The following is a 26,411-nucleotide window of genomic DNA, read 5'->3' on the forward strand; positions in this document are numbered from 1 at the left end:
GGGTGGCTCAAAGTGCAACAAAAATATCTCCTAGGCCAGGCCTCACATTCCACAGCTGGCAAGAGAGGGAACTGACCAGGACCACCATGAACTCAGGGCAGGCACGGACCTGGCCCTTCAGTAGGGCTATCCTGGCCCCTGATGCTGCTGCCCCTCAGGTTCCCCCCGCCCCCCAGTGCTGGCTTGGCCTCACTTCCACGGTGTCCTCCCTGCTTCCCTAGTCCGGTTCCTGCACCCACCGTGAGATAGGAGGGGGCTAGCTGTCAGCAACAGAGAAGGTAGGGCAGGGTTGGGGGCATGGCCCCAGGGTGGGGGACTAGGCTGGGGCAGCTGGAAGGAGACTTCCCAGCTGAGAGGCCAGAACAACAATCAGGGAGCTTAGAAATGTGGACTCTGGCTCCAGTACCAATTTCCTTGGATCAGCAGGGTAATGTGTTGAGGTCACCGAGTCTCCGAGCCAGACAAGCAGGGTACTCGTATGCTTACTTGCGTTTACTTACTAACTTTTAGTGAACAATTTCACACGGGTTTCACCACTGAAACCCATATGAATTTGTTCACTACATATTAGTAGGCAGACACAAGTAAGCCCGTGCATATCTTGCTCACTGTAAGCCTGTGCGAACCTTGCTTAGTGGTTAATCTGCCCCTGCAGACAAGCCTTTAGTGATCTGTCCAACCCCATCATGTTATGGAGAGGGGAAGTGCCTTGCTTAGAGTTATTCAGCTAGCCAGTGCAGCAAGATTCAAGGAGGGAAACTTTAGCAGATGGGGAATGGAGTCCCAGGCTGTGAAGGAGGTCTGGGAAGGCAAGCTGAGGTCCCGAGAGGCAAGAACTCTCTCCCTGTGTGGGGAGGGCAGGAATCAGTTGTCTGATGGAACAGAACCTGCTTTCCAGAGTCCTAGTCTGGAGCCCTACCACTCGTGTGTCCTTTCGTCATACTGTGGTGGCAGGTGTGTTGCTGCGATTCAAGTTGAAGCTGAAGAAAATTAAAACATGTCCACAAGGGCCAAAATACAACTTTGAATATATCCCACCTGAATTTGGAGACCGTCTCAAGAACAGATTTGACTCATTGAACGCTAATGACCAAAGACCAGATGAGTTGTGAGATGACATCAATGACATTATACATGAAGAAAGCAAAAGATCATTAAAAAGACGGGAAAGAAAGACAAGACCAAAATGGATGTCAGAAGAGACTCTGAAACTTGCTCTTGAATGCAGAGTAGCTAAAGCTAATGGAGGAAATGATGATGTAAAAGAGCTGAACAGAAGATTTTAAAGAGCAGTTTGAGAAGACAAAGTATTATAATGATGTGTGCAAAGACCTGGAGTTAGAAAAACCAAAAATGAAGAGCACAGTAGGCATTTCTCAAGCTGAAAGAACCGAAGGAAAAAGTCAAGCCTTGACTAACAATTTCGAAAGATTCTATGGGCAAAATATTGAATGACACAGGGAGCATCAAAAGAAGATGGAAGGAGTACACAGAGTCCTGGTACCAAAAAGAATTGGTTGACGTTCAACTATTTCAGGAGGTAGCATAGGATCAAGAACCAGTGGTACTGAAGGAAGACGTCCAAGCTGCACTGAAGGCATTGGTGAAAAACAGGGCTCCAGGAATTGATGAAATACCAATTGAGATGTTTCAACAAATGGATGCAGCGTGGGAGGTGCTCACTCACCTATACGAAGAAATTTGGAAGACAGCTAGCTACTGGCCATCTGACTGGAAGAGATCTGTATTTATGCCCATTCCAGAGAAAGATGATCCAACAGAATGTGGAAATTATCAAACAATATCATTAATATCACACACAAGTAAAATTTTACTGAAGATCATCCAAAAGCAGTTGCAGCGGTACATCGACAGGGAACTGCCAGAAAGTCAAGCCAGATCCTGAAGAGGACATGGAATGAGGGATTTCATTGCTTATGTCAGATGGATCTTGGCTGAAAGAAGAGAATACCAGAAAGATGTTTACCTGTGTTTTATTAACTATGCAAAGGCATTCGACTCTGTGAATCATAACAAATTCCAGAACACTTAACTGTGCTAATGAGGAACCTGTGCATAGACCATGAGGCAGTCGTTTGAACAGAACAAGGGAATACTTCACGGTTTAAAGTCAGGAAAGCTCTGTGTCAGGGTTGTATCATTTCACCATACTCATTCAATCTGTACGCTGAGCAAATAATCAGAGAAGTTGGACTATATGAAGAAGAATGAGGCATCACGATTGGAGGAAGACTCATTAACAGCCTGCGGGTATACAGATGACAGGACCTTGCTGAAAGTGAAGAGGACATGAAGCATTTATTGAGGAAGATCAAAGACTACAGCTTTCAGTATGGATTACACCTCAACATGAAAACAAAAATCCTCACAACTGGGCCAATAAGCAACATCATGTTAAACAGAGAAAATACTGAAGTCGTTGAGTATTTCGTTTTACTTCAATCAGTGCCCATGGAAGCTGCAGTCAAGAAATCAAACGACTTATTGCATTGGACCAATCTTTAAGGTGTTGAAAAGCAAAGATGTCACTTTAAGGACTAAGGTGTACCTGACCCAAGACATGGTATTTTCAGTCACCTCATGTGCATGTGAAAACTGGACAATGAATAAGGAAGACTGAAGAAGAATTGATGCTTCTGAATTATGGTGTTGGCAAAGAATATTAAATATTCTGTGGACTGCCAGAAGAATGAAAAAGTGTGTCTTAGAGGAAGTACAATCAGAGTGCTCCTTGGAAGTGTTGATGGCAAGACTTTGTCTCACATACTTTGGACATGTTATAGAAAGGACCAGTCCCTAGAAAATGACATCATACTTGGTAAGGTGGAGGGTCAGCAAAAGAGAGGAAGACCCTCAATGAGATGGATTGACACAAAATAATGCAATAACCAGCTCAAACATAGCAACGACTGTGAAGATGGCACAGGACCAGATGGTGTTTTATTCTGTTGTACATAGGGTCACTATGAGTCAGAACCTACTCGATGGCCCCTAACAACAGCAACAAGAAGTCTGGAGCCCTTTGCTATACCCCGAAGGTACTGACACTCCAGCCAGACACTCTCAGAGCTGTTGGTGCAGCTGCCATGAGCTAGCAGAGAGTCCCTAACCAGGATGGTGTTGCCTAGTCCACCTGCCCTCTGGTGTTCTGTGGGGCCATCTCTGTCCAGATCTGGATGGGACTGGTATTCTGGCAAATGGGGCCAAGGGACAGGAAAGATTTTCCCCTTTCTTCCAAGCCTTAGGAACAGCCACAGAGGAGGTGGGGAAAGGGAGCCAGGGTTCAGCCGAAGAGCACAGAACACAGCTGAGGCCACGCTCTCCCAGCAATGGGTGTGCAAGCTCTACCGGCTCCTTTTCCAGGCAATCGCTATGTGTTTTGGTTTGAAGTCCTCCTCGCTTCCCAAGCCCAGCTCTTCAGTGAGTGAGAATTCATCCATCTGATTAGCTGTCAGCTTGGTAGGGGAGAGGCAGGCCTGGGGGATAGCATACAGAGCAGGTATTTTTTGAAGATGGAGTGGGCTCAGCGGGGAAGGGCAAATTCAGGTATGGGCCTTCACTGGGACTTCTTGGTAACCAAGGCACAGTGGGAGAACATTCAGCAGCTGGGGTGGGGGTGCCTGCAAGGCAGGTGGGGGGCAGTGACGAGCCACAAGGACTATGTCTGATGCAGCCGCAGCTCTGCAGTGCTGAGATAGCCCCTGTGGGCTCTGCTGCTTACATGCCCGGTAGAAGAACTCTGAGGGTTCCTGCCAGGTTCTGCCAGCGGCTGAGGAAGTAGGCACGCTAGTAGGGCCCTCAGGCATTGGAGCAGAAAGGGTAAAACTCTTTCATCTACCCCTTCCAGCTTTCCATGTACATGATGTGATTTGTGATTTCCAGTGCCCAGGCTCAGAGGCAGGCGTTAGAGATGCACAAAGACTGCTGTTTGGGACATAGTTTCAAAGCTAGAGTCTTCACTATGGGCCTACAGCCTTGACTGTGCGGTTGGGAAGCCTTTCCTACATTTAGCAGAATCGATCATGCATCTGCTTCCTTCCTGTCAGGCATTGGCCCGGTAGTGTTTAGTGTTAGTGTTCTCCACACCCTGTTGTAAAATAGACCCCAAATCTCTGCCTCATGTCTTATGCAGATCGGAGGGGCTGATGTTCTTAAAGATCCCAACTCGCTCCCCTGACCCTCCAGTGCCTGCTCTTGGCTCCATCATGATTCTCTTCCTCTGTCCGTTGCTGTCTGAAGACAGAGCAGCTTTGTTCAGCATTTATTGAGTGTCTACTGTGTGCTGGGCATTGTTCTAGTCGATGAGGCTATAACGGCAACTCAAAGAAAGATCCCTCTGCCGGCAACTGTATTCAGTTGTTTGTAAAAGTGGAATTTGGTGCTAAGCTTACAGCCGGTGGCTTTGCACACATGCACATTCCTAGTGGGAAGAACTTGAGAGGCAGGGGCAGGGATGTGAGGGGTGGCTGGGAGTTGTGCAGAGTGTACTACAGAGTGATAGCAGACAAGACAAAGGAGAGTCGAGCAAATGCTATAAATAAAGAGGAGTGTGGGGTAGGGGCAGCTCCACCAGGGTAGACCAAATAAGGCCTGGAGTGGAAGGAAGGTGATCTGCCTCCCTCCTCGCCCTCTGCGGCATTGTGCCTGCTTTGTCTGGGCTCTGTCACCACCCTGATCAAGTGTCAAGTCCAAACAGGGGCCATTTGCTGTCACTGTGCCAGAGGGAGGTCAGAGGAAAAGTTGCTAAAATTACCACCAGGAATGGGGGAGGGGGGAACAACACTAGGGTAAATTAGAAGAGACCTCAGCATGGAAAAAGGGAAGTCAGAAGGGAGCTCCAAAACCCAAGGGAGAGAGCAGAGTTGGGACAGCCTGAGGCAGGGGGACTTGGCCCAAGAAGAGGAAGGAGGCACATGGCAGAGAGTGACATACGGAGGGATGGAGGCAGAGCTCTCCTATCTGCCTGCCCCTAGAGTCCCTGACCTTGGGGGGACCCTCCCCTGGCTCCACACGAGCATGGGATTAGAGAGTTGAGCTTTGCGCCTGTCTCAGGTTTCCCTTACAAACAGCTGCTCCTTCTCGTCATTCTTTTGTCTTCCTGCTGACTCCAAAAGCTTTTGTACCTCAGTGCTCCATCCCCTGGCCCCTAGTCTCTGCTTTCTGATGGACAGTGGACAGCTGGAAACGTGGGAGGGGAGGGGGCATGTTCAGGGCTGGCCAGTTCAGGTTTGGGGTGGTTTGGGAAGGTAGATCTTGCCTTCAGTGAAGGTTTTGGAGGAATGTAACTCACCAAAAGGGAGGCTTTGTTGGGGAGGCCAATCTGGATTCCAGGGCTGGAGGCCTCAGTGGGCCTAAGAGGCGCAGCCTGAGAAGCAAGGGCTTTGGAGTCAGTCACAGACAGCCCATTTTGGAGCTGTCTCCATTTCCTAGCTGTGTGGTCTCAGGCAGTCACGGAACCTCTCTGCATTTGTCTTGTCATCTATCAACGTGGGATAGTCACATTTACTTTCTGGGGCTATTAAAATAACCCTTAGAGATTAGCTCATGGAGCAGTTCAAATCCATCAGCCGCTCCTTGGAAACCCTATGGGGCAGTTCTACTCTGTACTATAGGGTCGCTATGAGTCGGAATCCACTCAATGGCAATGGGTTAGAGATTAGCACAGGTAGAGTCTAGCACAGTGCCAGGCACATAGTAGGCCCTCACATAATGGCAGCTTTTATGATTAGGACACAGACCCAAGGAAACCAGGTTGCAGGCAGATACGTCCAGTTATCCTGCCCTAAGGCTCTTTGTCCCCATACCTCCCCAGCCCCATGATACCAACCTGGCTCAATGGGCAGGTGGTTTGGGCCAGAGCAGTCTCTTCTACCCAAACTGTGGCTGCCACTGGGAACATTGAGACGAGGAAGGCAAAGGTCCCTAGGCCATTCTAGACAGTCCAGGCCCATGCCCCACTCTAAGGCTGGGAGAAGCACCACTTCCTGACTGAGATACCCTCTAGACTTGCTGCCACGACAGGCCAATATGCTAAGCTGAGACACACTAGGAGTTGGCCCAGATTAGGTAGTGCCATCTGCCAATGGCACCCTAAAGGAGTAGAGGCCCTCAAGTGGAGGCTCCTTGGCCACTAGAACCAAGCAGAAGCTAACATTTTTTGTATCCTGGCCTGTAGATCTTAGAGATCCTGGGCTACATAGAGCTGCCTGGTGGAGGTGGGCTGGCTCTAGGGTCTAGAGTTAGGTGTGGAGGGGACGCAGATTATATTGGGGCTCCGAAAATGGGCAGAACAAGTCCTGGGTTGACCAGGATTCCTTCAGTGTCCTAACCCCTCCCTGGGCTGAAGCTGGAGTGATCTTAAGAGGCAGAGGGAGAAGGCTAAAAGCCTCTGGAAAAAGAATGGCCTGGATACTAAGATATGAAGTAGCTGGGCAAACTGAAAACAAAAACAAAAACACCCTGGAGTCACCTGCTGGACACTTGGGTGTCTAGACCTGGAGCCTTGCACGTGGCTCTCCCTACGTTAGGCTTTAGTCAGGAACCCAGCACAGGACACTGCTTCTTCACCTGAGTTCTTCTCTGTTCATGGCATCTCTGGAGAAGCATCCTGTGGCTGCCAGTCCTGAATTAGCACAAAGGTGGAGAGATCATGGAATTTACTAGGAGTGGAGAGTAATTGCTCAGTGAGAGCCAAGGGGCTGGGTAATCAGTAGCCCCCTTCCCAAGGGGAGAAGAGATTTTATACTTCATTTCTCTTACCAGAGGCCCCCTCCCTTAAGCAGACCTCCCTGGGACCAGCGCCTGTTTCCCCACCCTCTATCCCTCACTCTCACCACCTACATACATATAAAAGGAAGTGAACATACACAAACACACATGTGCAAATGCACCCATGTCTGCACATACACGTTTGGCACAGAATCTGAGCTACCTCCAGTACTAAGACCCACCCAGTGCCGTCTAAGACAGAGCATCGGTATTTGGTGAACTTGCCAGGACTGCTTCCCTCCCAGCTTCCAGCCCAGCCCAGCCTATCTCATTCTTCCTTCTACCACCCAGGTGGGTCCCAGTCAGTCAATCAGACACCTACTGACCCCTGCTGTTGTGCCCAGTTCTATGGGGGCCAAACGAAAATCACTTACAGGCACTGATTTTTGGCATTCCCATCTGCTAGGGCAGTCAGTGAAACTCTGGAAACCAAGGGAGAATGGTTCAGGCCTAATGGTTTGGTCCAGATCTGGAACAGCCCAAGGGCATAGAAGCTCTTGCTCAGTGTGAGCTGGAATAGTTGAAGGTAGGGGTGGGAAACTGGAGCTTGAAGGGATGGTAGGGCTTTAAGAAGCAGAGGAGATTGGGAACTATTCTAGATGGTGAGAATCACAGCATGACCATAGGCATGGCAGTTGGTGAGATGGCAAAGTGGTGGGGGGAGTTAGTAAGGACTCAAAGGACATATACCTGGTCAGATTATGGAGGGTCTGGAGATAAAACAACAACAACAACAAAAACAGTTACTGTCAAGTTGATTCCAACTCATGGCACCAGGGCCACATTATAGAGAGAGGGGAAAGGGCTATCCACGTGTGGAATGCCTACCTGTACGAGGCCCCATGCACAGTGTTTTATACACAGTCTCTCACTTAATGCTCACAATTGTTTGTCAATTAAATTGCATTTTCTGGTTGAGCAACGAGATTCAGAGAGACTAAGACATTTGCTCAAGGTCAAGCAGCAAGTGTGGTGCTGGGATTCAAACCCGGTCTGTCTCGTTCCAAAATGCTTTCTACTGACTTTGCCACATTTCCGAGATAAACAAAATGGACAATATCCTGGAAGCTTTGAAGAATGATTATAGGCTCTAGACCACGGGCATATCATTGTGGAGTCATGAAAGCAGATTTGAGAGGTCTAGCAGGGGTATTGGCACTTCTAGGAGAAGAGGCTGGAGGAAGGGAGGCCCTAGAGGAGAAGACAGTAGCAATCAAGACCTGGAGGAAAAGGGTGCCAGCAGACTTGAAGAACAGAACACAAGGCTGGAAGCATTTCTAAGGAAGAAATAAAATGCCTTGCTGACAGAGTGGATATAGAGAATGAGGAAGGAAGGGTCATGACTGTGTGATGTTGGCAAGGATGGGAATCATGGCAAAAGGGAGCAAGCTGTTAGGCAGGAGGAAGGACAAAGTGTTTGGGTTAAGGGAGGTGGAGGTAATAGTGGGACATCTGAGGAAAGATGTTTTGCATCCCTCCAGGAAGTCGGGAATTTGGTGCTGGCCAGTGAGGCTGGTGAATAATAGCTGGCTGCCCAGAGGGGATGGTGGAAGAAGCCATGAGATTGGATGAGAGCTTTCTCCCTAATGAAGGCATGTGGAGAAGAGTAAAAGCCCAAGGAGATGCCCACAGTACAAAGACAAGGAGAGGAAGAGAGGCCCACAAGGAACCGAGGTGGAAACTCAAATGGAACCAAAGAGAATGAGAAAAGGGTAATTTCCTAGAAGCCCAAAGAAATGTTTTAAGACGAACAAGTGGGCAGTAGTGTCAGATGCCAAAGAAAGCCTGAGTTTAAGGACGAGAAGGGAAACTTGGGTGATCTTGGAGAGAGCAGCATCTGCAGAATCAGGCTTCAGTGGATTAATGAGGAAAAGCATGAGTGAACAGGAAGTGGAGGCAGTGGGTATTTGGCATTTGGCAGTGAAATGAAAGTGATTAGACATCAACTGAAAGAGGAAAAGGGCCAAGGAACATTTGTCTTGTTTTTTAAGATAGGGCAATCCTGAACATGTGAAAACCAAAAAACCAAACCCGTTGCCATCGACTCAATTTCAACTAACAGTGACCCTACAGGACAGAGCTGCCCTGTAGGGTTTCCAGGGAGCGCCCGGTGGATTCAAACTGCTAACATTTTGGTTAGGAGCCGCAGCTCTTAACCACTACACCACCAGGGTTTCCAAACCTGTGAAGGGGAATGATAAAAGATGCCCTTGCTTCTCCGCCATTATTTACTTATTCATTTTTTACATTCCTAGTTCTGTTTTCTTATTTCCCTCTTTCTTTTTGGAAGCCTGAGGGGTGGTTTGGGAATCCCTGGAGAGCTGGGTGCCACCACCATGAAGTGGACTTGCACATGGGAAGCTCAGCTGGCTCCCTCCTCATCTCTGCGCTCAGAGCAGAGCCAGCCTCAGCCATGACTCTCATCCTTCAGCCCTAGAAAGGTCTCAGCCCTCTTAGTTCCATGGGATAAGGATTAAAGTAGGGCTAAAGGTCCGTGGGCAGCCTGAGGGAGGGCAGACAAGAGGGTACAGCAGAAGAGTCATGAGGGTGGCACTGGTACAAGGTGGGTCTGAGCTCAGCTGTGGAAACAAAGGCAGTGGAGTGAATAGGCCAAGACTGAAGAAGAAGAGTGGCAGTTCTGTGTCTGTGTCGTTGGGGGAGGTGACCTTGCCCAAGGGCAGAGTCTTGTGGCTCTGAGAAGTCAGGGCAGGGGGCACAGGTCCCAGTCCAGCCTCCTGTGCCTGGGCCCCTTGTCTCTGAGATTACAGCCTTGGCTGCTGAGAGCAGCTCTGAGGGGGTGGGGTGAAACAAAGCAAAGGGCCCTTTTGTGGTACTGGGTTCCTAAGAATAGCTGTGGCTGGGCTTGGGGAGGTGTCTCCTACTGCCTGCACGTCCTGGGTCTTATTTCAGAGGTATCCCTATGCCTGATGTCCAACAGTGATGATTTTTAGCTGTTAGGGGAGTGGAGACTGTCAGCCCACCTCAACCTTTGCTTGTCCAGCTTGGCTTTGGAAGAGGGCAGGTAAAGGCCATGAGGTTGGAAAACCAATTTGGCTCCTGAAGCTAAAGACAGTGCAGGAACCTGAGGAAGGCAGGAGGTGGGGCAGAGGGGCAGCCAAAGTGGGGAAGAAGAGTCAGTGGAAAGGACTTGGGGGACATGGTAGACAGAAGCAGATCAAAGTAGAGAAGTAAGGAGAAAAGGCACACACAGGAGATGGTAAGAAGGAAAGAAAAGAAAGGATGAAGAATTAGGAAACTGGGTGAGGGGATGGATGGGGTTTAACAGAGAGAACAGGATATGGAAGGGGAGCAATGGTGCAAGGCAGGGGCCTCCTGCAGAGACCAAGAGAGGGGGAGGTGGCACAGCTCTTGGAAGAGCTTGGACAAAAGGCTCTCAAACTCCATTCCTGTGAGATAACAATGCTGTCTAAATCTCCCTAATCTCCCCTCCTATTATTAGCCCTGTGTCTGTCCTCTCAGAGAGGAGGCCACAGTTCCCCGGGCTTTGTCCTTTCCCCGAATGCCCTTGGTTAGAATTAGCCAGACGTGCCTGCATGGTCATCTGCTAACCATGGTCCTTGTGGCTTCTGGGCAATGTCACTGGAGAAGAGCATGGAGAGGTGGTGGGAAGGGGGTGGGAAGGTCAACTGCACACCCTTCGTGGACAAGGTGATACCTAGACACCCAAAGGCATAAAAAGGTATGGCAAAGGCATCAGATCGATAGAGTTTTCAGATCGATAAACACATACAGCTGACATGACAGCCTATATGATAACAGATTCAATAAAATAACAATAATAAAATGCTAAAAAATTAAACAGATTCAATAAAATAACAATAATAAAATGCTAAAAAATTAAAAACTATTAGAGTAACAATATTTGAGTACAGTACATAAATGTAGGAATGCAGCAGAGCTGTCACTGAAGGTAGAGAGGAGAGAAGAGGGTAATAAGGGAAGGGTTTCTGGGGAAGGTGGAATCCCTGAGTGGTGCAAATGGTTAGTGTACTTGGCTGCTAACCAAAAGTTTGGAGGTTCAAGTCCACCCAGAGGAGCCCTAGAAAAAAGGCCTGGTGATCTGTTTCTGAAAAATCAGCTATTGAAAACCCAATGGAGCACAATTCTACTCTGACACACATGGGGGTCACCATGAGTCACAGTTGGCTAGATGGCAACATTTTCTACCCCCCACTACCACCACCCTGGGCGAAGGTAAACTTTGAGGTGGATTTTGAAAGGACTAGGTCTTGAGGAACCATGGCCACTGCCTAATGCTGTGGGCATTCTGGAGGAAATAAAGGAATGAAGGAGACAAGCGGCTTCCATTTCTACCTTTCTGGCACAATCTCTAGGGGACAAGATGGTCATAAGTGTAAACAAGGAATAGCAGCTCCCTGGATTTTTTAAGAAGACTGGTATTTGTTGCTATTTACTTGAAACTGCTGTTCCTTTCTTGCCCAGTTTGTTCCTTTTATGTTTTTCCCTTGGCCACTCTCTTGCCTCCAATCTCCCTGAATATTGTTCATTGCTTTGATATCTAAAATGGTCAAAAATTACCATGTGTATTTTTGTCTTGAGCTCTTTTGACTCCGACAAATCTAAATAAAATAAATACATGATGAATAATGTACCAAAGAGGGGGAACAGCTGCTCTTCTCTGTTCCTGTGAAGGTTCCAACTGCTTCTGCAAGATAAGGGACATAGATGAGATTCCCTGGATCTTATTCAGGGAGAGGGTGGAGGTAGCCTCTCTCCATTTCTCTTTCTCTCTCTCTTCTTCTCTTTCTCAAATCTCTTTCTACCTACTATCCTTCCAAATTATAAAAGTAATATTATTTTAAAAATTCAAACAATAAAGACTTCTGTAAGGTAAAAGAAGTGAATGTCCCTTCTACTACACCTACAATCCTACTGTCCAGAAGTGACCATGGTTAATATTTGGAGGGTATCCTTCCAGATCTTTTCCCTTGTATGTATAAAACACACATTGGGACTTTTTAAAAATCAGAATACACAAAAATGAAATATTTGTAGTTTTTGGAGGACCCTCAAGTCATGGATGATTTCAGAGGTCCTGCTTCAAGTGTCTTGCATATGGTTTATCACCAGAGTCTCCACAGTTTAAATAGAAACAAACTCTCAAAAATAAATAAAAATTCAAAAATGAATTAAAGAGGCCAAGGAATGATAAGAAGATGTTGACAACCACTGTGTTTCTGCCTCAGTCCTTCTGAGCCCAAGACTCCCACTCCTCTTGGGAGAGGGGTCACTTAGACAGACAGTCTCCGTGGGGGGAGGAGGAAAAAGTGACAGTAGGCACACGGTGGACTCTCTGGTTGCGGGAAATTGTTCTAACATGGCAGAGAGGTTATTACCTGAGCCTGCTCCTGAAAAAGACACTCTTTTCTACAATAGATACACTGACATAATGATGTTTGATAATTTCTTTTGTGAAGTTGATTCTGAAATGTCCCATTTTTTTATGTTCAGAAATTTCCACACATTCTTCTGTGTTGGGGTGTGTAACTTATCCTGCAGGTGGCACTTGTACCTGTCCTTTGTTGTGGAAAGGAGCCCTGGTGGGGCACTGGCTAAAGAACTTGGCTACTCACCAAAAGGTTGGCAGTTTGAACCCACTGGCTGCTCTGCAGGAGAAAGATGTGTTTGTCTGCTTCTGTAAAGATTACAGCCTTGGAAACCCTATGGGGCAGTTTTCCTCTGTCCTACAGGGTTGCGGTAAGTTGAAATTGACTCATAGCAATGGGTTTAGGTTTCTGGTTTTGTCGTGGAAGTTCTGAGGTAACCTTTAGCCCAGAGTCAACTAAAAGTACTGACCAAGACCCTAATATAGTTGATGACTCTGATGCAGCCACAGAACTGACAGCTGGTGTCTCCCGTAGTGCTGGAGCCTGACGTGAGAGTATACGACCAGAGCATCTGAAATACCCTGACCTTGCTCTGCACTGCTCCCAAGAGCTCCCCACTCCCCACTTCAGGCCCCAGACTGAGCCAAGACTTGTTCCCCTGGTCTCTGCCACTTCCCAGAGACCCATATTATGCCCTGGTCAATCAGAAATTTAGGAGCAGGGAGGAAGAAGGGAACAACGCAAGTTGGAAAAAAGGAAGGAAAAATACAATGCAATTCTTATGGATCCTGACAGAGCTAGGTCAATAGGATCCCCAGCCTAAGGGCCTGAAATATGGAGTCGTCCTGTCATGCAAACAAGGAGTGTGCACGTGGAGAACTGGGAACAGGATGTAGGCTCAAATCAAGAGAATGAGCAGTAGAAAGGGGAGTGTGGCCCAAAAGGATACTGGTGAGTTCTAGTTAGACCTAGTCTCTCTGGATAGAGACAAGGATGTTGGGAAAGAGAACACGAGGGGTGTTCTGGCTCCCAGCTTTAGTCATTTTTCTCCTCTCCCACGTCTCATCACGCTGCAAGGTCTTCTTCTCCAGCCTCTGGCTCCATCTCAGGGCCAGGCAGGCAGCAGTAAAGGGCTCTTGTCCACACTTGGAGTCTCAGCATTGCCATTCCTGCTGCCATGCTCTGGCTCAAGAAGCTGTCTTGTTCCTAAGACTTGGGCCCCACTCCATGCCCCAGTCTGGTAACTGAGGCCTGCTCTTGTTCTCTTTGCCCTCTTAGTTTTTCTGGTTCCTGTCTACTTCTCAGGGATTAGATTTTCCCCTTAAGCCCCAGCCTCGAAGCTGGCTGCTAATAGAGGGAGACAGCATGTTATAATGATTAAGACTATAGGATTTGGAGTTACACAGACCTGGGCTCAAAAATTCTGGCTCCGCCATGTACTAGCTGTGTGGCCTGGTTGAGTTACTTAAACTCTCTGAGAGGAAACTGAAGTATCATGTAGAACCTTTTGACTCAAGTGGGATCTGAGGATGGGCAGTATCAGCATGAGGGGAGCCTGTTAGAAATGCAGAATCTCAGACCCCATTCTAGGCCTACTGAATCAGACTGGCATTTTAACAAGACCCCCAAGGGAGATTATGCAAATTAAGTGTGAAATGCATTAATGCAGAGGGAAGAGTACAGGCTTTGGAACAAAGAAGATCTTGCTTTGAATTCAAGCTCTAAAACTCAGTCTGTACAATCTGGACGGTAACTCCTACCCCATATACTTATCTTGAGGATTATGCATATGAAGGGATTGGGATGGCTCCCAATATGCACTAAATGCTCAGTAAGTGGTATCTATTATTATCTGTTACCACCATTTGCCTGCTTGGCTTTCCAAACCTGTTCGAGTGCCCTCTTGTTAGAACATTTTCCTGATTCTGACTGCCTTAATACATTAACTTCTGTTATCTGTTGCTAGGCTGGTCTGACTTCCTTCCAGCATCTGAGTGAGAATGTTCTCCAGTATCTGCCCCATCTCAGTGGGCCTTGTCTAATTCCAGATCCCAATCCTCAGTGGGCCCAGATCTAACTCCAGATCCCAGTCTCATTATGCAGCTATAGTTAATGTGCGTGTCATTCTTAGGTGCTGTTCAGTTGATTCTGACTCTTAGTGACCCCATGTGACAAAGTAGAACTGCCCCATAGGGTTTTCTAGGCTATAATCTTTATGGGAGTAGATCACCAGACTTTCTCGTGTGGAGCCACCGTTAGGATTCGAACCAAAACTTTTTGGTTAGCAGCTGAGTACTTAACTGTTGCAACAGCAGGGCTCCTTAGTTGTATGGGCATGACAACAGTTAATGGGAGCATGCCTCAGCATACCCCAGGAAGGGACATCCATTCCACCAATATTGATCAAGGGCAAACTTTGTGGCAGGCACAGTCCTGACTTCGGGAGTTCACAGATTACTGTGGAGGGGCAGACAAGCAAATACACAGGGACAATATCATGTAACAATGTAGTATATTGGTCCTATGATGGGGGAAGTATCAAGTGCTGTGATGAGAGATGTCCTGGACGCCATGGGAGCACAAACTGAGGTTGCCTAATCCTGACTGGATATCAGGGAAAGCTCCCTGGAGGAAATGACATTTAAGGTGAAACTTGAAGGCCGAATTGGAGTAAGTCAAGAAAAGAAGGAGCTGGACAGAGAGACTAGCATGCCCAAAGGCCTTGGAGGAACTGAAATTAATTCAATATGGCTAAAGTATGGATTTTTTTTTTTTTCAAAGTATGGATGGATAAGAAAGACTGAATAAAATTGACTCCTTTGAATTACAGTGTTGGCGAAGAATATTGACTATACCATGGACTGTTAAAAGAACAAATTTGTCTTGGAAGGAGTACAGCCAGAATGCTCCTTAGAAGGACATACTTTGGACATTGTCATGGATTAAATTGTGTCCCTCCAAAATATCTGTAAACTTGGCTGGGCCATGATTCCCAGTGTTGTGAGACTGTCCACCATTTTGTCATCTGATGTGATTTCCCTGTGTGTCGTAAATTCTGTCTCTATGATGTTGATGAGATGGGATTAGCAGCAGTTATGTTAATGAGGCAGGACTCAATCTACAACATTAGAGTGTGTTTTAAGCCAATCTCTTTTGAGATATAAAAGAAAGAAGCAAGCAGAGAGACAGGGGGACCTCATACCACCAAGAAAGCAATGCCAAGAGCAGATTGCATCCTTTGGACCTGAGGTTCCTGTGCACAGAAGCTCCTAGACCCCAGGAAGATTGACGACAAGGACCTTCCTGTAGAGCCAACAGGGAGGAAAAGCCTTCCCCTGGAGATGATGCCCTGAGTTTGGACTTCTAGCCTACTGGACTATGAGAAAATAAACTTGTTTGTTAAAGCCATCCACTTGTGGTATTTCTGTTACAGCAGCACTAGATAGCCAAGACAGACATGTTATCAGGAGGGATCAGTCCCTGGAGAAGGACATCATGCTTGGTAGAGGGTCATCGAAAGAGGAAGACCTTCAATGAGATGGATTGACACAGTGGCTGCAACAATGGGCTCGAGTATAACAACAATTCGAGGATGATAAAGGACCAGGCAGCGTTTCGTTCAGTTGTACACCGGGTCACTATGAGTTGGAACTGACTCGATGGCTCCTAACTACAACAACAACAACAACAAAGTACGGAAGTAATTAGGTGGAATATGGCAAAAGCGCCTGGAAGGCAGATGGGGGCTGGTCACGAAGGTCCTTCTGAAACTGACTTAAGGGAGTTTGGACTTCAATCTGCAGGCAGTGTGCAGCCATTAATGTGTTTTAAGAGGCAAAGGTGATACTATCTGATTTTTCAGAATAGGTGATGTATCCAGTCATTCTTAGGAAAAGCGGCACTTAGTTTTCTTATTCATTTGCATAGGAGATTCTAGGTTTGTGGTCACAGGTAAGGAATGAAGAGAACAACTGCCCAGAGAAACTGGGAATTAGAGAAGAGAAAGGAGTAGGGCCCCAGGAGAGAAGCACTCAATAACACTTACTATTCTGTTAATTTCACCTTCAAAATGTCCTGCCTTCTCCCTTCTTTTCCATTCTCTCCTCAAAAATTTTATGCCTGGATAATTGCAACAGCAACTCAACTAGTCTTTCAGTTGCTCATTTCACCAAGTGGCTGCCAGACTCAATTTTCTCAAGTACTACTTCTTACATATCTCTTATATCTCATAGAAGCTTCCAGGGCTCCCTGCTGTCTCCAAGACAGCCTGGACCCTTCTGACTGGCATTTAAAGGCACTCCATGAATTGGCTCAGATTGTTCAACCTTATCCGTTCACAACCTCGCACCTCCAGGTCTTATGGTCTACTGATAGCACCCTCACTTCAGGGTATGCCTTCCCATCTCCCTGACTGTTGGGATTTTCCTGCTTGCCCTTCTAGGCGCAGCTCAGTGCCTTTTCTATAAAAGCACTTCCCAATCTGACCCAGCTGCTCCTGAAAAATACAAAAATAAGCAAACAAAACTTTGTTGAAACATTACAAGTACAAAAATGACATCCAAGATCTCCAACCCAATCACATCCACTCTTCTCATTTCTTCAATTCTTTCCAAGGTATCTGTATTTTATATAGCTGCTGTGTATGCATATCATATGCACATGATCTTATGGTCTATCAATTAGCATTTCATATACGTCTCCATATTTCTAAAATCTTCAGTTTTGTTGTTTTTATGGCTGCAGATATTCTTTTAATATCTGTAAAACGTGGATAATGAGATTACCTACCTTCTGGGATTGCTATGGTGGTTAAATAAGTTAATATAGAGGTTCTCATACTTGACTGTGAAGCAGAATCAAATGGAGAGCTTGTTAGAAACACTTCCCTAGGCCCCAGGCTCAGGGATTATGATTTACTGGATTGAGGTGGAGCCCATAATTTGCATACCTAGTACCACTGGTTTGAGGACCATACTTTGAGTACTACTGAATTAATACACGTAGACTTCTCGGCACAGTGCCTGGCACATAGTAAGCGCTCAATAAATAGAGCTACGTATTTGCTATCTCTGAGTTAAATATGAATACTTATTTGATATTTAGATTGTTTATAGATTTTTAAATAATATCATTATTGAGATATAATTCATATGCCATAAAACCCACCCTTTCAAAAGCGTTCAATTCTATGGTTTTTAGTATATTCTCAGAACTGCGCAACCATCACCACTATACAATTTGAGGACATTTTCATCACCCACAAAGAAATCCCATACCTATTAATGTCATTTCCCATTCCTGCCCAACCCCCGCCATTTGTAATTTTCTGAATTTATAAACAATGCCTCTATAAACACATGGCTGCTGCTTCTCCTTTTTTTTTTTTTTAAATAATTTCCTCAGAACAAATTCTATGAGATGGATTCCTGGGTCAACAATTATGAAAATCTTTATTTATAACCATATAGTCAAGTTTTTCCCTGCTATTGCTTTTCTATTCTTAGAATGTTATTTATTTCTTATACCTTTTCATTTTTCTTAGGTTTATGTTCCCAGACTGTGAGATCCTTGAGGTCAGGGACTACAATATTTTTATCTTTGTTTCCCCCAGGGCTGTACCACCCAACATGGTAGCCACTAGACACATCTGGCTATTTAGCACTTGAAATGTGTCTAGTGTGACTGAAAAACTAAATTTTTAATTTAATTGAAAATGGAATTTAAAAACTAAAGCAGATCAATTGATTTTCAACTAAGGTTCTAAGACAATTCAAAGAGGAAAAAAATCTTTTCATCAAATAGTGCTGGACAATTGGATATCCACATATAAAAAGATAATTTAGACCCTTACCCCCACACTATACACAAAAATAAATTTAAATGGATCATAGACATAAACGTTAGGTCTAAAACTATAAGACTTTCAGGAAAAAATCATAGGAAAAATCTTCACGATCTTTGGTTAGACAGCAAATTCTTAAATGTAATACCAAAAGCACAAATTTCTTGTAAATATAGATGTAAAAACTCTCAACAAAGTACTAGCAAAAGGAATCCAGCAACATACAAAAAGGATCATACATCATGACCAAGTGGGATTTATCCCAGGAATGGAAGGCTAGTTTAACACCTGAAAATCAATTAGTATAATACACCATATCAACAGAATAAAGGACAAAAAACCATGTGGTTATCTCATCAGACACTGGAAAAGCATTTGACAAAATCCAGCAGCCTTTCATGATAAAAAAAAAAAAAAATTCAACAAACTAGGAATAGAACACGATTGTAAGGATGGTACAGGACCGGGCGGTGTTCCGTTCTGTTGTGCATAGGGTCGCTATGAGTTGGAACTGACTCAATGGCACGTAACAACAGGAATAGAAAAGAACTTCTCCAATTTGAGTAAGGGCACCTATAGAAAACCCACAGCTAACATCATACTTAATGGTTAAACGACAATGTCTTCCCCCTAAGAATATCCACTCTTGCCACTTGTATTCTACATTACACTGGAAGTTCTAGACAGGGCAAGTAAGCAATAAAATGAAATAAAAGGCATCAGATTGGAAAGAAAAAGAAAAACTATCTGTATTTGCAGATGACATGATCTTATATATAGGAAATTTTAAGCAATCCACTAAAAAACAATTAAAACTAAAAATGGGTTCAGCAAGTTTGCTGAGTATGAGATTAAAAAAAAAAACAGCTGTGTTTCTATACACTAGCAATGAAGAACTCAAAAATGAAATTAAGAAAACAATTCCATTTGCCATAGGATCTGCAGTAAACCAAATAATGGCCATCCAAAGATTGTCGTTGTTGTTGTTAAGTGCCGCCGAGTCAGTTCCTACTCATAGCGACCCTATGCACAACAGAACGAAACACTGCCCAGTCCTGGGCCATCCTTACAATCGTTGTTATGTTTGAGCTCCTTGTTGCACCACTGTGTCAGTCCACCTCGTTGAGGGTCTTCCTCTTTTCTGCTGACCCTGTACTTTGCCAAGCATGATGTCTTTCTCCAGGGAATGACCCCTCCTGGCAACACGTCCAAAGTATGTAAGACACAGTCTTGCCATCCTTGCCTCTAAGGAGCATTCTGGCTGTACTTCTTCTAAGACAGATTTGTTCATTCTTTTGGCAGTTCATGGTATATTCAACATTCTTCGCAAACACCACAATTCAAAGGCGTCAATTCTTCTTCGGTCTTCCTTATTCATTGTCCAGTTTTCACATGCATATGGTGCGATGGAAAATACTGCGGCTGGGGTCAGGTGCACCTTAGTCTTCAAGGTGACATCTTTGCTCTTCAACACTTTAAAGAGGTCCTTTGCAGCAGATTTACTCAATGCAATGCGTCTTTTGATTTCTTGACTGCTGCTTCCATGGGTGTTGATTGTGGATCCAAGTAAATGAAATCCTTGACAACTTCAGTCTTTTCTCCATTTATCACGATGTTGCGCATTGGTCCAGTTGTGAGGATTTTTGTTTTCTTCATGTTGACGTGCAATCTATACTGAAGGTTGTGGTCTTTGATCTTCATTAGTAAGTACTTCAAGTCCTTTTCACTTTCAGCAAGCAAGGTTGTGTTATCTCCATAATGCAGGTTGTTAATGAGCATTCCTCCAATCCTGATGCCCCATTCTTCTTCATATAGTCCAGCTTCTTGTATTATTTGCTCAGCATACAGATTGAATAGGTATGGTGAAAGAATACAACCCTGATGCACACCTTTCCTGACTTTAAACCAATCAGTATCCCCTTGTTCTATCCGAACAACTGCCTCTTGATCTATGTAAAGGTTCCTCATGAGCACAATTAAGTGTTCTGGAATTCCCATTTTTTGCAACGTTATCTATAATTTGTTATGATCCACACAGTCGAATCCTTTTGCATAGTCCAAAGATATCAAGCCTTAATCCCTGGAACCTATAAATGTTACCTTACAAGGAAAAAGCGTCTTTGCAGATGTGATTAAGTTAAGGATCTTGAGATGGGAGGTTATTTTGGGTTATTTGGATTATCAAGTGTCCTTATAAAAGAGAGACAGAGGGAGGTGTGACACACATAGAAGAGGAGGAGAAAAGGTGACCATGAAGCCTAAGATTGGAGTGACACAGTCACAAGTCAAGGAATGCCAGCATCCACTAGAAGCTGGAAGAGGCAAGAAATGGATTTTCCCCTAGATCTTCCAGCAAGAGTGTGGCCCTGCTGACAACTTGATTTCAATCTAGTGAAACTGATTTCACACTTCTGGTCTTCAGAATGATGAGAGAATAAACTTCTGTTATTTTAAGCAACCAAACTTGTGGTAATTTGTTATAGCAGTTAGGAAACAAAGACGGCATAAAAAAGAATAAAGTACTTAGAAATAAATTTGACAAATAAGTACAAAGCTTATACTTTGAAAAATACAAAACTTGGTTGAAAGAAATTTAAAAAAGACCTAAATAAATGGAAAGACATCTCATGTTCATGGATCACACGGCTTAATATTGTTAAGATGACAAATTGATATATAGATTCAATGTAACCCTCATCATAATCTCAGCAGGCATTTTTACAGAATTTCTCAAGCTAATCCCAAAATTCATATGGGAATGCAAAGGACCCAGAATAGCCAAAACAATCCTGAAAATAGACAAATTTGGAAGACTCTCAACTACCAATTTCAAAACTTACTACACAGTTAAAGTAATCAAGACAGAGAGTTACTGGCATGAGAGTAGATATACAGACCAATGAAATAGAATAGAGTCCAGAAATAATCTTATCCGTTTGCGGTCAATTGATTTTTGACAAAAGTGCCATGACAATTTAATGGGGAAAGAATCAGTCTGAAACAACTGGATAGCCACATGCTAAGAATGAATTTGGATCCCTTCCTCACATCATACACAAAAATTAACTCAAAATGGATCATAGGCCTAAATGCAAGAGTTAAAATTATAAAACTATTAGAATAAAATAAGACCTTGAGTTACGCGCAGTCTTCTCAGCTATTACATGAAAAGGCAAAGCAATAAAAGAAAAAATAGATAAATTGGATTTAATTAAATTAAAAACTTTTGTGCTTCAAATAATACCATTGAGCAAATGAAAAGACAACCTACAGAATGGGAGAAAACATTTGCAAATCATGTATCTGATAAGGGACTTGTATTCAGAATATATAAAGAACCCTTAGAACTAAATAATAAAAAGACAAATAATCAAATTTAAAAATGGACAAAACCGGCTACATAAACCGGAGACTCCATCAGCCTGAGACCAGGAGAACTAGATGGTGCTCTGCTACCACCAATGACCACTCTGACAGGGAACACACCAGAGAGACCCTGACGGAGCAGGAGAAAAAAGGGGTGCAGAACTCAAATTCTAGTAAAAAGACCAGACTTACTGGTCTGACTGATATAGGAGGGACCCTGGAAGACATGGCCTCTGGACTCTCCGTTAGCCTAGAACTGAAACCATTCCCAAAGCCAACTCTCCAGACAAAGATTAGACTGGACTATAAGACATAAAAATGATACTCGTGAAGAGAGTGCTTCTTAGCTCAAGTAGATAACGTGACATTAAATGGCAGCTCCTGTCCAGAGGCAAGATGAGAAGGCAAAAAGGGACAGGAGCTGGCTGAATTGACGTGGGAAATCTGGGGTGGAAAGGAGGAGTGTGCTGTAACATTACAGGGAGAGCAACTTGGGTCACATAACGATGTGTGTATAAATTTTTTATGAGAAACTAACTTGAACTATAAACTTTCACTTAAAGCACAATAAAAGAAAAAAAAGGGCAAAACCAACATCACTGGTCATTAAGAAAATGCAAATCAAAGCCACAATCAGATACCACCTCACACTCACTAAAAAAAACTAGAATGGCTAAAATCAAGAAGACAGATTATAACAGGTGTTGGCAAGGATGTGGAAAATTGGAAAACTCATTCATTGCTGGTAGAAATGTAAAATGGTGGAACTGCTGTGGAAAATAGTCTGGCAGATCCTCAAATGGTTAAACGTAGTCATCATATGACCCAGTAACTCACTTCCAATAGAAATGAAAACGTATGTCCATACAAAACCCTGTATATGAATTTTTACAGCAGCTTTCTTTGTAATAGCCAAAAAGTGGAACCAACCCAAAAGTTCATCAACTGATGAGTGGATAAATAAAATGTGGTAACAGTGATATCGGTGAGAGCTGGAACTTGACAGGACCGCCGTGTTTTTATGGGTCTTGAAAATTTTCTGCCTTTTACAGGGTACAGTTTTACCATTTTTCTATAGCTCTTCATTAGTGGAAAATATTTGAGTTTTTCTTCTCTGATAGGTTTCTGTCTCACCGGTTCTGGCTTTTGCAGGTTTTATTGTATATCCATACAATGAAATATTATCCAGTAATAAAAGGAATAAAGTACGAGATACATGCTACAACATGGACAAACCTTGAAAACATTTGCTAATGAAAGCAGCCAGTCACAAAAGATCACACATTGTTTTATTCTACATTTATGAAATGTACAGAACAGGCAAATCTGTAAGGACACAAAGTAGATTAGTGGTCATCTAGGGCTTGGTGGGGGGTCGGGAGGCTGGAATTAAAAAGAGAGTGATTGCTAATGGGTATGAGGTTCCTTTCTGGGGTGATAAAAATGTTCTAAACTTGATTGTGGTGACATTTGCAGAACTCTGTGAGTGTAATAAAAACCATTGAATTATATCTTTAAATGGATGAATTGTATAGTACGCATATTAAATCTCAATAAAGCTGTTAAAAATTTTGTTCACACATGATCTTACCAATTGATGCAGAAAAGGCATTTGACAAAGTCCAACACCCATGCATGATAAAAGCTCTCTGTAAAATAGCAATAGAAGGAAAATTCCTAAACATTATAAAAGGCATTTATACAAAGCCAACAGCCAACATCATCCTAAATGGAGAGAAACTGAAAGCATTCCCCTTGAGAAAATGAACCAGACAAGGATGCCCTTTGTCACCACTCTTATTCAACATTGTGCTGGAGGTCCTAGCCAAAGCTATTAGGCTAGATAAAGAAATAAAGGGCATCCAAATTGGCAAAGAAGAAGTAAAAGTATCTCTGTTTGCAGATGACATGATCTTACACACAGAAAACCCTAAAGAACCGTCAAGAAAACAACTGAAACTAATAGAAGAGTTTAGCAGATTATCAGGATATGAGATAAACATACATAAATCAGTTGGATTCCTCTACAACAGCAAAGGGAGCATAGAAGAGGAAATCACCAAATCAATACAATTTACAATAGCCCCTAAGAAGATAAAATACTCAGGAATAAATTTAGCCAGAGACATAAAAGACCTATACAAAGAAAACTATAAGACACTACTGCAAGAAACCAAAAGAGACCTACATAAGTGGAAAAACATACCTTGCTCATGGACAGGAAGACTCAACATTGTAAAAATGTCTATCCTGCCCAAAGCGATCTACAGATACAATGCAATTCTGATCCAAATACCAATGACATTTTTTAATGAGTTGGAGAAACAAATCACTAACTTCGTACGGAAGGGAAAGAGGCCCCGGATAAGTAAAGTATTACCGAAAAAGAAGAACAAAGTGGGAGGCCTCACACTACCTGATTTTAGAACCTATTATACCATCATAACAGGAGATACATAGACCCATGGAACAGAACTGAGAATCCAGACATAAATCCATCCACCTATGAGCAGCTGGTATTTGACAAAGGCCCAAAGTCTGTTAAATGGGGAAAAGACAGTCTCTTTAACAAATGGTGTTGGCTTAACTGGATATCCATCTACAAAAAAATGAAACAAGATCCATACCTCACACCATGCACAAAAACTAACTCGAAATGGATCAAAGACCTAAATACAAAATCTAAAACGATAGAGATCATGGAAGAAAAAATAGGGGCAACACTAGGAGCCCTAATACATGGCATGAACAGTATACAAAACATTACTGCAAATGTACAAACACCAGAAGAGAAATTAGATAACTGGGAGCTCCTAAAAGTCAAACACCTGTGCTCATCCAAAGACTGCACCAAAAGAGTAAAAAGATTACCTACAGATTGAGAAAAAGTTTTCAGCTATGACATTTCCAATCGGTGGCTGATCTCTAAAATCTACGTTACTGCAAAAACTCAACAACAAAAAGACAAATAACCCAGTTAAAAATGGGCAAAGGATATGAACGGGCACTTCACTAAAGAAGACATTCAGGTAGCTAACAGATACATGAGGAAATGCTCACGATCATTAGCCATTAGAGAAATGCAAATCAAAACTACAATGAGATTCCATCTTACTCCAACAAGGCTGGCATTAATCCAAAAAAAACACAAAATAATAAATGTTGGAGAGGTTGTGGAGAGACTGGAATACTTATACACTGCTGATGGGAATGTAAAATGGTACAACCACTTTGGAAATTGATTTGGCGCTTCCTTAAAGAGCTAGAAATAGAACTACCATACAATCTAGCATCCCACTCCTTGGAATATATCCTACAGAAATAGGAGGCTTTACACCAACAGATGTATGCACATCCGTGTTTACTGCAGCTCTGTTTACAAGAGCAAAAAGATGGAAGCAACCAAGGTGCCCATCAACGGATGAATGGATAAATAAATTATGGTATATTCACTCAATGGAATACTATGCATCAATAAATAACAATGATGCATGTGTGAAACATTTTATAACAAGGAAGAATCTGTAAGGCATTATGCTGAGTGAAATTAGTCAGTTGCAAAAGGGCAAATATTGTATGAGACCACTATTACAAGAACTCAAGAAATAGTTTAAACAGAGCAGAAAATATTCTTTGATGGTTATGAGAGGGTGGAGGGAGGGTAGGAGAGGGGGATTCACTAATTACATAGTAGACAGGAAGTTACTTAGGTAAAGACAACACACAGTATAGGAGAGGTCAGCACAACTGGACTAAATCAAAAGCAAAGAAGCTTCCTTAATAAACCGAGTGCTTCCAAGGCCAGGGTAGCAGAGGCAGGGGTTTGGGGACCATGGTTTCAGGGTACCTGTAGGTCAATTGCCATCATAAAATCTGTTAAGAAAACATTCCGCATCCCACTTCGGAGAGTGGCGTCTGGGGTCTTAAACGCTAGCAAGCGGCCATCTAAGATGCATCAATTGGTCTCAACCCAAACGGAGCAAAGGAGAATGAAGAACACCAAAGACACAAGGTAATTATGAGCCCAAGAGACAGAAAGGGCCACATAAATCAGAGACTACATCAGCCTGAGACCAGAAGAACTAGATGGTGCCTGGCTACAACCAATGACTGCCATGACAGGGAACACAGCAGAGAATCCCTGAAGGAGCAGGAGAACAGTGGGAAGCAGACCTCAAATTCTCGTAAAAAGATCAGACTTAATGGTCTGACTGAGACTACAAGGACCCCAGAGGTCATGGTCCCCAGACCTTCTGTTAGCTCAAGACACGAACCATTCCCAAAGCCAACTCTTCAGACAGGAATTGGACTGGACTATAAGATAGAAAATGATACTGATAAGGAGTGAGCCTCTTGGATCAAGTAGACACATGAGACTATGTGGGCAGCTCCTGTCTGGAGGGGAGATGTGAAGGCCAAGGAGGACAGAAGCTGGCTGAATGGACATGGAAATACAGGGTGGAGAGAAGGATTGTGCTGTGCTGTGTCATTAGGGGAGAGCAACTAGGAATATATAGCAAGGTGTATGTAAGTTTTTGTATGCGAGACTGACTTAATTTGTAAACTTTTACTTAAAGCACAATAGAAACTTCAAAAAAAATTTTTTTGTTCAGTATATATGAAGGTAAGTAAAAAAATACTGTTATAAAATCATAGAAACCTTTATTAAACATAAATATCAATATGTGAAGTTACTGTTTCTTGACGTATCCTCCATTTAGGTCTATACACTTTTGAAGGCCATGTTTCCAGCTCTCTAACCCTTCCCCGAAGAATTCTGTGCCCTTAGATTCACAGCATGTCAAAACAGCAGTTTTGGCATCCTTGAGAGACTCAAATTCTGTTCCTTCTAAATGTTCTTTGAGTTTTGGGAACAAAAAGAAGTCTGAAAGGGCAAGATCAGGGCTGTAGGGTGGTTGAGGTAAGATTTCCCAAAGAAATTCAATTAGGACAGCCCTTGTTACCCTCGAAGAATGAGCTGGTGCGTTTTCGTGATGGGAAAAAATTCCTCAGTGCAACTTTGCCAGCCTTTTTCTCACCAATAG

The sequence above is a fragment of the Loxodonta africana genome, chromosome 10, assembly GCF_030014295.1.
Source record: "Loxodonta africana isolate mLoxAfr1 chromosome 10, mLoxAfr1.hap2, whole genome shotgun sequence".
In the NCBI taxonomy this organism is placed as follows: Eukaryota; Metazoa; Chordata; class Mammalia; order Proboscidea; family Elephantidae; genus Loxodonta; species Loxodonta africana.